The 11,037-nt window shown below is 33.7% G+C and overlaps 1 non-coding gene across 1 annotated transcript; it reads left to right on the top strand.

The window, feature by feature from the left end:
- Positions 1–2,879: 2,879 nt before the first annotated feature.
- LOC128039336 (small nucleolar RNA R71) lies at positions 2,880–2,986 on the top strand. The gene has a single exon (XR_008193840.1). It is a non-coding gene; the product is annotated as a small nucleolar RNA R71 (small nucleolar RNA).
- The last annotated feature ends 8,051 nt before the right edge of the window (positions 2,987–11,037 follow it).

The following is an 11,037-nucleotide window of genomic DNA, read 5'->3' as shown; positions in this document are numbered from 1 at the left end:
TTTCACATCAATTGGGGCCGGTAGTCTTTCAATTACGCCTACCTTTGCTTTGTCAATTTCAATTCTTTTCTTTGAGGTCTTGTGACCTAAAACAATTCCTTCATTGACCATAAAATGACATTTTTCCCAATTAAGGACAAGATTCGTCTCTTCGCATCTCTTCAGTACCTTAGCCAAATTACTCAAACAGATATCATAAGTGTTACCAAAAACAGAAAAATCATCCATGAAAACCTCGACGAAATTTTCAACCATATTAGTAAATATTGTCATCATGTATCGTTGAAAAGTTGCAGGTGCATTGCATAAACCAAAAGACATTTGCCTAAAAGCAAACATACCATACAAACAAGTAAATGTTGTTTTATGTTGGTCCTCTAGGGCTCCAACTATTTGGTTATATCCCGAATAGCCATCTAAAAAATAATAGGATTCATTACCTGCCAGTCGATCTAACCTCTAATCCATAAAAGGCAATGGAAAATGGTCCTTCTGAGTGGCTTTGTTCAACTTTCTGCAATCAATATAGATTCTCCAACCAGTAATAGTTCTCGCTGGAATTAACTCATTATGCTCATTTTCAACAATCGTGATTCCACCTTTCTTCGGCACACACTGTACCGAACTTACCCACGAACTATCTGAAATAGGATAGATGATTCCTGCATCTAACCATTCAATCACTTCCTTTCTCACAAATTATTCCATAATAGGATTGAGCCTCCTTTGCCCATCAATCTGAACCCTTTCACCTTCTTCTAAAATTATTTTATGCATGCAAAAAGAAGGGCTTATACCTCAAATGTCAGCTATAGTCCAACCAATTGCTTTCTTAAATTTCTTTAGAATAGTAATTAGTTTCTCCTCTTGATCTTTTGTCAGTTCCACAAAAATAATTACAGGCAAAGTAGAACAATCACCTAAATACATGTATTTCAAATGGGAAGGAAATACCTTTAGTTCGAGTTTAGGTGGTTCTTCAAATGACAACTTGGATTGCACAAATTCTCTGACTTCCAATTCCAATGGTTCAAACCGTGTGGATTGAATATAATTTCTAAGATTGGCTTTCATCAAAGCCATGTTTTCTTCACCTTCTTCATCCTCCAAAGGGTCAAAATCTAAAGCTCTCTCCAATGGATCTTCTTCAAAATTGCGTTCCATAGAAACCAAGGTTTCTATCTCTTCCATAACTTGACACTCCTCTGTCGGATCGGGAAATTTCATTACTTTAAGAATGTTAAAGGTTACCTGATCGTCTTGAACTCGCATGGTAAGTTCACCTTTTTGCACATCAATTAACGTTCTTCCCATGGCTAGGAAAGGTCTCTCAAGGATAATTGGTACTTCCTTATCTGCTTTAAAATCTAAAATAATGAAATTAGCAGGAAAAATAAATTTATCAACTGTTACCAAAACATCCTCGATATTTCCTTTGGGATATGTTAAAGATCGATCCGCTAACTGAAGCATTACAGTTGTAGGTCTTACTTCATAAATCCCTAACATCTTTAAACTAGACTTAGGTATCAAGTTGATACTCGCTCCTAAGTCACACAAAGCTTTACCACAGTAAGATTCGCCAATGTTACAGGGTATAATAAAGCTTCCTGGATCTTTCAATTTCGGTGGCAGTTTGTTTTGCAGGAACGCACTGCACTCCGTTTTCAAAGCAACAATCTCATACTTACTCAGTCATATTTTCTTGGTTAGTATATCCTTCATAAACTTCACATGATTCGTTATTTGTTCTAAAGCCTGCACCAACAGAATATTGAAGTGTAACTGCTTCAGAACATCCAAAAACTTCTTAAATTGCACCTCTTGTTTCTACTTGTATTGTTGCAATATTTGCAGATATGGAGGTGATGGAACTTTCGGTTGAACCGGACAACTTTTCTGAGTAGGTAAATCTACATCCAAAGAAGATGTTAAAATATCTGAATTTACTAGGTCAGGGTTTACCTTGTCAGACTTTGCGGATTCTGATTCCTTTGGTGTAGGAACTTCAGTAACTGGTTGACTTTCCTCCTTTTCAACATGCTCATCATCAACATCAAATAATCGGGGTTCCAAAGTCTTATCACTTCGCAATGCCACTGCCTTGATATGTTCTTTACCCAAATTTCTTGGATTCTCAGTATCGCTCGGCAAGGTTCCTTGCGGTCTATTACGAAGCTTCGTAGCCAAATGACTCATTTGGTTTTCCAAATTTTTTAGTGTTGCTGCTTGGCTTTGGATCAAAACGTCATTCTTTACCATGTACGCTTTCAACAAGTTCTCCAAACTGTTTGATGCCTCAGCTTGAGGTGGTTTTGGAGCTTGTTGATTAAACCCTTGAGATTGGTTGGGTCTTTGCTGTAATAAGTTATTGTTCGGTCTATTTCCTTGGTTGCTCTAAGAAAAGTTAGGATGATTATGCCATGAAGGGTTGTAGAAGTTGGACTGGGGTCCTTGTCCACTTCTATTTTGATATTGATTCCCCTACATAGTACATTGACTCGGGATTTGATGGACAATTCTCAAAAGAATGACCTTCCCCACAGTACACACAAGAAACTACTTCAAACGGACTTGGTGGCTGAGTTGCAAAATTATTAGTACTATTAGTGGTTAGCTTTTTTAACATAGAAGAAATAGACGATACCGAAGCCGATAACGAAGTGAGAGAGTCAAATTCATGAACTCTAGCTACTCGTCTTCCTGAAGCTGTTTGAATTGTTGGCCATTGATAGTTATTACTCGCGATCCTCTCGATGATCTCATAAGCCTCATTATAAGACTTAGACAAAATTGCACCTTTCGTGGAAGCATCTACCATCAATCTTGTATGTACATTGAGACTATTATAAAATGTCTCCAACTGGATACAATGAGGAATCCCATGATAAGGACACTTACGAAGTAACTCCTTGAATCTCTCCCAAGCCTCATACAAAGACTCATCATCTAGTTCCTGGAAAGTTGTGATCTCGTTCCTCAACTTAGCATTTTTGCTAGGTGGAAAATACTTAACCAAAAATCTCTTTGATAATTCTTGCCATGTAGATATGGAAATTGGTGGCAATGAATTGAGCCATGCTCGTGCTCAATCTTGCAACGAGTACGGAAACAACTTCAACCTCAGTGCATCTTAAGTCACACTAGCTATCTTAAATGAATCGCTCACCTTCATAAACAATCGAAGGTGGAGATGTGGATCTTCCGTGGGCATACCACTAAATTGGCCCACCGTTTGTAGCATTTGAAACATCACTGGTTTCAATTCAAACTGGGTTGCGTCAATATCTAGCCTTCTAATTCCTAGGTTTAACTCGCTAAAAAGTGGCACAGCATATTCTCTGATGCATCGATCCCTATCATCGGCAATGAGGATGGGATTTCGTACATAATCGGCTTCATTACCTTGGTCTTGATTCTGATTTCCAGGGTCCATCTCGACTTGTCTTTAAGCTATTCGTTCACTTCTTTTTTATCTGAAAGTTCGCTCAATTTTAGGGTCTATAGGGAGTAAATCGATAATTCGATCTATGCTCATAAACACCTGTGAATAAATTCACAAAAATTAAAAAGAATAAGTTAATAATGTTAAAAATAAATCAAATTGAAAATAAATAATTTCACGAAAAAAAGGACTATGGCAACAGTTGACAATCCCCGACAACGGCGCCAAAAACTTGTAACGCTCGGGTTTGTGCAAGTGTACACAATCGTTATCAAGTAATAAGTAAGTATCAAGTTATCATCTCCACAGGGATTGTATTTGTGCTAAGTCACTTAATTTGTAAAATTATATTAACAATTTGAAAAATAAAAACAAAATATAGTTGAGAAGTGGTATAAACTAGATGCAATGATCCCTAATGTAAATTATCCTAATAAACTAGGACAATTACTTTAATAAACTAGGAAAATTACTTTAATTAAACTTAATTTATTATCATCATGCTTAATAATATTTGGAAAATCATTCCATGGCAACTCGATCTTTCATGAGTTTGGAAACCAAATTAAGTCCTTTCGGAATCCTTTACTTAGTAAATACGCATTTTACTGATCCTTATTTACTAAGGGTTTCTTAGCATTCATGTGAGGTAATAGGGATGTGTTAGGTTTGAAACAATTTAATCACACAAATCTAAAAACTATGCAGATAATAGAGCGTGGTTAGGGTTGTTATGCAACCTACAATTTAATCGGGTTAGGATCTAAATTGAGCATGCACATTTCAATTATGCATCCATTAGTCGTCGTCTGGTTAGAATCGCTCATCTAATTCAGGTGTATTTCAATCACGTATGAACGAAATACAGACTTGATTTTAATTGAAAACATGATTGATTGAAACACAAACATTATAAGCATGAATCAAATAAATATTATTTAATTAAAATAATCATCCTAGCTTAAATAAAATTAAGCTATCATTGTTGTAAACAAGAACAAAGAACTCATAGCAAACATCTTTAAATTAAATTAAAGAAAAGAAAGATTAAACCCAATTCAGAGTGACTGTCACCCAAGACTCTGACTGACGAGGCTCATTCACTTCTTTGTGTTGCTCCTTTGCTGATGGTTCTCCAAGGTGGCCGACCAAGGGCTCTTTAATAGACTAATTTGCCAAAATCCTTATGCAAGGATAATGGTAGGCGTGAGAGCTAAGAGAGTTGAGAGAGAGGATGAGAGATGACAGGGATGAGGGATTATTGAAAAAGTGAGAAATGAGGTCTTATTTATAGGTGAGGCAAGGGAGCTAGTTTGCTAAAAATAGGAGTGTCCTTCCTTTGAAACCTCCTCCAAGAGTGGCCGGCCTAAAATTGAGGAAATGTGGCTGATTTTTCCTTAATTTTTGGTCAATTTGAATGCCACAACAACTCAGGACTAAGACTCAATCACCAACAAATCTTCGGGAAAATCTCTGATTTCTTTAACTCTTCAAGGGCCTTGTATAATTAAACCAAAAATTGGTTTATAATCAACCATGTGTAGCCGAAAATTAGGTTGAATTGGTCCCCAGTTTGGACGGTTTTGTAATTAGAAGAAAACTCTCAGACCTGTCAAAAATAGTAGACAGTTTAGAGAACCAAATGAATTAATTTAACCACTTTAATTAATCAATTTACTTAATTAATTAAACCCAATTTTATTAATGAAATATTTAAATGAAATATTAAAATATAACATTATATTTTATTATTTAATTTAATCATGCATGGCCCACTTCATAGCTTAAAAATATAATATGCTTAAATTAATATAAAATAAGCCATTTTATGCATGAAAACTATATAATAAAACATAAAATCACATTTTAATAATTTCTATGTCCTAATTTCATATTTTCACATATTTCATTAATTTATTAAACAATTACTTAGTTTTAATAACAACTTTAAGAAAAAGGTGATGAATTATATAGGAAAAATCCTATATATTTTCCGTTTACAAACATTTATAAGAAAACATATAAAGAATTCAATTCATTCATCACATGCTCATTAGGCATAACTCATTTCATTTCAATTGTTCATATAAAAATTCTTCATTTACATAACTAATCTCATATATACCTTTGTATATCCATTTCCATTTATGCATTTATCACCCAATGAACCAAATGAAATAATTTCGGATACATGGGAATGATGCTCACACAAGTTGTAACTGTATATATGCTCACACAAGCTGTGAAATGGGCTTGCTCACTCAAGCTATGGGTCAGGATGTTAGGCTACACAATGCTACTCACACAAGTTGTGAAAAATCTGCAACAAATGCAGGACCTTAGCCATCAGTAAGATATCCAAGACCAGCACCCGAAACGGTAAATAACCTTAATGACACATCATTTGTATCTTAAGTATTCACGAGGTTCATATGGGTCACATGTCACATCCAAATCATTTAAATTTATTCACATTATACCATTACAAGCACACATCCATATTGTTCCCATTTTCAGACATAATAATCAATTTAGCTAAGATTGATGCCTACTCTACTAATTTTCCTATTCCATGATCTAAATAATAATTTTCATTCAATTAACCATTCCAAACAACTTAAATAATCAAACTTATGCATATAAGCCTTTTTTCATTTACAAATTTACCCCAAAATTTTACACTTTATGCAATTTAGTCCCTAAAATCGAAACTTTCAAATTATACACAATTAAGTCCAAACCAAGCTTGCTAAATTTTCCATAGTCCTTATGGAAACACAAAAATTTACACATTTTTACATACCCTTTTTAACTTAAAATCATACAGTTTCGATAAAATTCTTGTCGAAAAAATAATTAATTTTTACAAAATAATTAAAGTGCAATTAAAATATGAACATGTTGAATTTTAGTTAATTTTATAATTAAATTTGATGAATTTTGGTTATTTTTGACAGATTTGCACAAAGGGCGAAAAATGGCTTGGCAGACACTACTAGAAGCACAAAACCGAGAAGCAATTTGAAGTATTGAGGCGAACTAAATTTCAGCCTAAGACGGTCCAAAATTATATGTATTAATTCATAATATAATTAATTTTAATTTATATCCAATTTAATTTGGGTTAATAAATTATTATTAATTAATTATGAAAAGTGGTCTAGTTGAACTGAACCGAGTGAACCGAACTAACCAAGAAATGGACAGCCCAAAAACCGTCCCAAGAGTTGACCCAAATCAACTTATTAGCTGATTATTTAAGCTTGCAAAGAGGCCTTTGAATACTTGTTCAAGTTGCATTCAAACCCCTCCACAATTGGTGGCTTTATAGATTTGTCCCAAGCCTAAATTAGCAAAGTTGAAACTATCAACCTTATCACATGTGTGGCCAGCCAAGGGAGGGCTCTTTGGCTGATAATTTTAGCTATTTTTAGCATCCCTCCTTAGCTATAAAAACCCCCTTAGGCTGGTCATTTTAGAAATACACCTCAAGCATTCACATCTTTCCTCTCTTCTCTCCACTTTCTCTCTTCTTTTCCATTCCAAAATTCCCTTGCTCTCTTGCCGATTTCTCCTCCTGGGAAAGGGGCATTTATCAGCTATTTGGAGCAGCAATTAAGTATTCATAGCATCCTTGATCGACAAGGACAAAGGAGAAGGAAGAATGGAGCAACTAGTCAAGCCATGGAAAAACACCGGATTTGATTCTTGTTCCCTATCTCTTTAATTTTTGTTGTTGTTATGCTGAACATATTTATGAATATTTATGTTGTTGGAATGGTTAATTTAATGAATTTAGCCTGAATTTAATTCGTGTTAGGTTGATTACATTTCGTTTGTTAAAATTATTTAAATTGTGTTTATGTTGTTATAGTCCTCGATAAGATGCTTGATTCAGTAAAATCATGACTAAGTTATTCTTGCATTACAATTGTTAGGTAACTAATTAATTAATTATTTAAACAGATTGAAATTGTAATTAATGGACACAATATTTAATCAGTGCATGTTTAATCATCTAAGGTACCTTAGGGTTAGATTAGCAATGGTATCTGACTATACATTTGCCTTGCATAACTTGCAAGATTTTTGTAATTAAACTGTTTCAAGGTAAGGCTATTTTGTTACCTCACATAGTCTTTTATGTGCTTATATAATCAAGTTAATTGTTTGAATTGACATAGGGATATGTACAAGAGATTATTTTGATTTAATAAGTATGTATGTGCAATAACATATTCGCCTATTAAGATTTGTTTAATCGGTTGAATTGACATAGGAATATAGTCAAGAGATAAATGGATTTTGAAAGGTGAGTATGTGCATAAGTTAGCAAATTACGAGTTTCCGTGAACTTATTCATAACAATATAAACATGAGTTTAATAATTCTAAGTTAATAAATGTAATTAATCTAACACAATTATGTCATCTTGATTAAAATCGTATTTTGAAATCGTGCATTTGAAATTTATTTATTTAGTTCACTTAGTTTAAAATCTTAGTTTTTAATCACCCTATTCAAACAAAATATTTTTCTTCACCAAAGTGTTTTAAATAGCATTCATAAATAATTCTTTTCACAGTCCCTGTGGGTACGATAACTCGACATTTACTTGTCACTTTACTACTTGTTGCGATTGTGTACACTTGCACATTTTTGTATTTCCACCTTACACAACCCATACTTATCACATTTTCACAAGGATTCCATTAAATTTTACTATTTTAACAATTTAGTCCTTAAACTCTAAATTCAAGCAAAACCATTTTACAAAATAGCCCTATTTAATTATCAACCTTAAAAATCTATCTTCAAACTTTAAAAAATAAAAATTCATTAATGGAATAATTCAAAACATTTAGCAATTTTACAAATTAATCCCCGAGTTAGCTAAATTAAGCTTAAATGATATCAAAATAGAAAATCACTAAAATGGATAAAATTACATACCATGCACCAATATTAAACTTTGGTTGAAACTTCCTAAGAAAAATGTTGTTTTCCGATTTGGAATGTTAAAATGAAGAAGATGATAGATTTGTTTTCTTTTGTTTATTATTTTATTTACTTAATTACCATTTTACCCTTTTCATTCAATTAAAATTTCACTACAATACATGCATGAACCTTCCAAACATTTCAAAATATGGCTAATTTCCATTTCAAGCCATTTAGTCATGTTTCTATTGTCATTTAGCACCTTTAATAGAATAGCGATTAACTTTTGTAGCTTTTACGATTTAATTCTTTTTACTTTATTAACTATCTAAACATTAAAATTTTCTAACCAAAACTTAATATGGCAATGTAATAACCCTATAAATATTAATTAAATAATAAAGTATTAATTCACTGGTCAAAATTGTGGTCCCAAAACCATTATTTCTAACAATATTGTTCGCCCATGAACTTATTCTTAAAAATTTCCAAAAAGAAATCCCAAGTCAGACAGTTCGCAGTAGTTCCCTAATTCACAGTGTTCCACCAACGATGGGCTTCGCTAGTGAGTAATGACATAGTACACCCTAGCTTCTCTTCCTCAATACAGGTAATTTTCTCAAGGATCTTTTGAACACCCTCATCCAATACTCTACCTTAGTAGGAGCAGATGCTCTAATGGCAACCCTTGAATAACTTGAGCAACATTGGTACCAACGACACATTAGAAAGCCCCAATCACGGCTTGTACCAACGGTTTGACACTCTCATCTAAAATTTTTTCCTTGCAAGGTTGCACAGGCAATGCTGAAATCCTGTCACCCTTTGAAGGGTCTATAACTCCATTAACATGGTTAACATTCACATTTACTCTTCTGGGAGACATTTTACTAACTCTAAACATACATAAGACACAAGTTTAAGTAAGAACTCATAAGCATGTTCAATTATGGATCCTAAACTTTGACAAACACATCTGTGAACATAAATCACTAAAGCGAACATAGTTCGCCAAATAGCATCTGCGAACACAGCTAACCAAGCATATCTATGGGCACAATCACTACGAAGGTAAGTGGCGAGGAGTGATCCGAAGCAGAAACTTGCGAAAGAAACAACTAAACCAAGGCAATGTATTTTTCCCAATCCTACCCCACACTAAAACAATCATGCTTATTACTTCAAATGATTTACAATCATGGAAAACCTAACAAATTAATTGACCAACTTGGGAATCTCTGATACCAATAAATATAACACCCCATACCCGATCTGATTGCCAAACTCGAGCTATGGAATGCCATATTAGTCACCTAAGTGACTCTCCATTAAAACCTAACCTAACCTCTAACACCCTACCTAAGTACTTTCATTAATACACTGAAACTAAATTTTATTCAAGTGGTATTCTAGTTTAAGTAAAATGTATACACATCTCAACTTCAAGGTTCTCTCCTAGTGTAGCTCGCACATTCTAAGTCTTCATAATGTAAGACTCATTAAACAAAGTAAGTTTTGCGAACTACCCCTATGTGTTTAGATACTGTGAACTTGGTTCATATGGTTCCTCCTATATCACATATAAAAATTCAGTAAGGGTTCACAAGCCAATTCGCCAGTTGTTAGGGTTCGCACTTTGCATAGTTCGCCAACCTTGTCACTTCGTAGCAACCTTGGTGAACTTTATATAAGTTTTTCAGTTTGATGTATTATATGTTACTGCTTATGATGGTCGCTATGTTCAAAAATTAATTACTTAAGTATGCACTTGTATATTAAGAAAACATCAATTAGATTTGGGTTATGATCATATACTTAAAGATTCAAATGTGATTATAAAAAATTATCGGTTCGTAAATAAAAACATAAAGAATAACATAGGAAAACATAAAAATAACTAAGTCCTAGAATCATTGGCGAAGTCATTAGAGAGATATTTCTAAACCCAAGCAGAATTCCCCATTACCTTATGTCTAGAGTTCGCTTGTACTACCTTTCCAATGTTTATGCTTCACCTAGATCACTCACCTTGTTGCTATTCATCATGCAATCTAACTATATGCAATGTTTAGAAAAGAGTGTGTGAGCTCTTGTGAACTCAGTGAATATACAGAAAAAATAACCACATTGCACGCATAAAACATAAGTTTAAACAAAAGCTTTGGTCAGGTCACTGAACTGTGAATTGGGTCTGCAATACTTACATGAAGTCTGGTTTGTAGATACTCATTGCCAGTTAGCTTAAAAATAATAAAACTTAATATTTTAGAAAACACAATCTTATTCACATATTTTGTCCTGTTGGATAAGCAAATCTCCTTGTAACGCCTCAGAATGACTCAAAGAGTCTTAACATGTCCCATAAGTGTAGCATAAAGCTAAGCACTCTCCAAACACACCAACATGTCCTGGTGAATGGAGCTTAGCTCGACATTCCCTTATCTGTCCAACCTGTCCTAGGGTCTCTCGCCCCCCAAAAAACATAAAGGTGAGTACTCATAATCCTATGGCATGCTAATATATCTAACAGTTTTAGAAAACTATAGTGTTAAAACATTTACTTAAACATAGGGATCGCAATTCATGCGGTGTTCGCAGATCACTGTTCATAAAAACACATATTTAATATATTCACAAAATAAAGTTTAGAA

Source organism: Gossypium raimondii, chromosome 2 (genome assembly GCF_025698545.1).
Source record: "Gossypium raimondii isolate GPD5lz chromosome 2, ASM2569854v1, whole genome shotgun sequence".
Taxonomy (NCBI): Eukaryota; Viridiplantae; Streptophyta; class Magnoliopsida; order Malvales; family Malvaceae; genus Gossypium; species Gossypium raimondii.
Note: the sequence above shows the minus strand (reverse complement) of the source record. Positions and strands in the feature narration are given on the sequence as shown.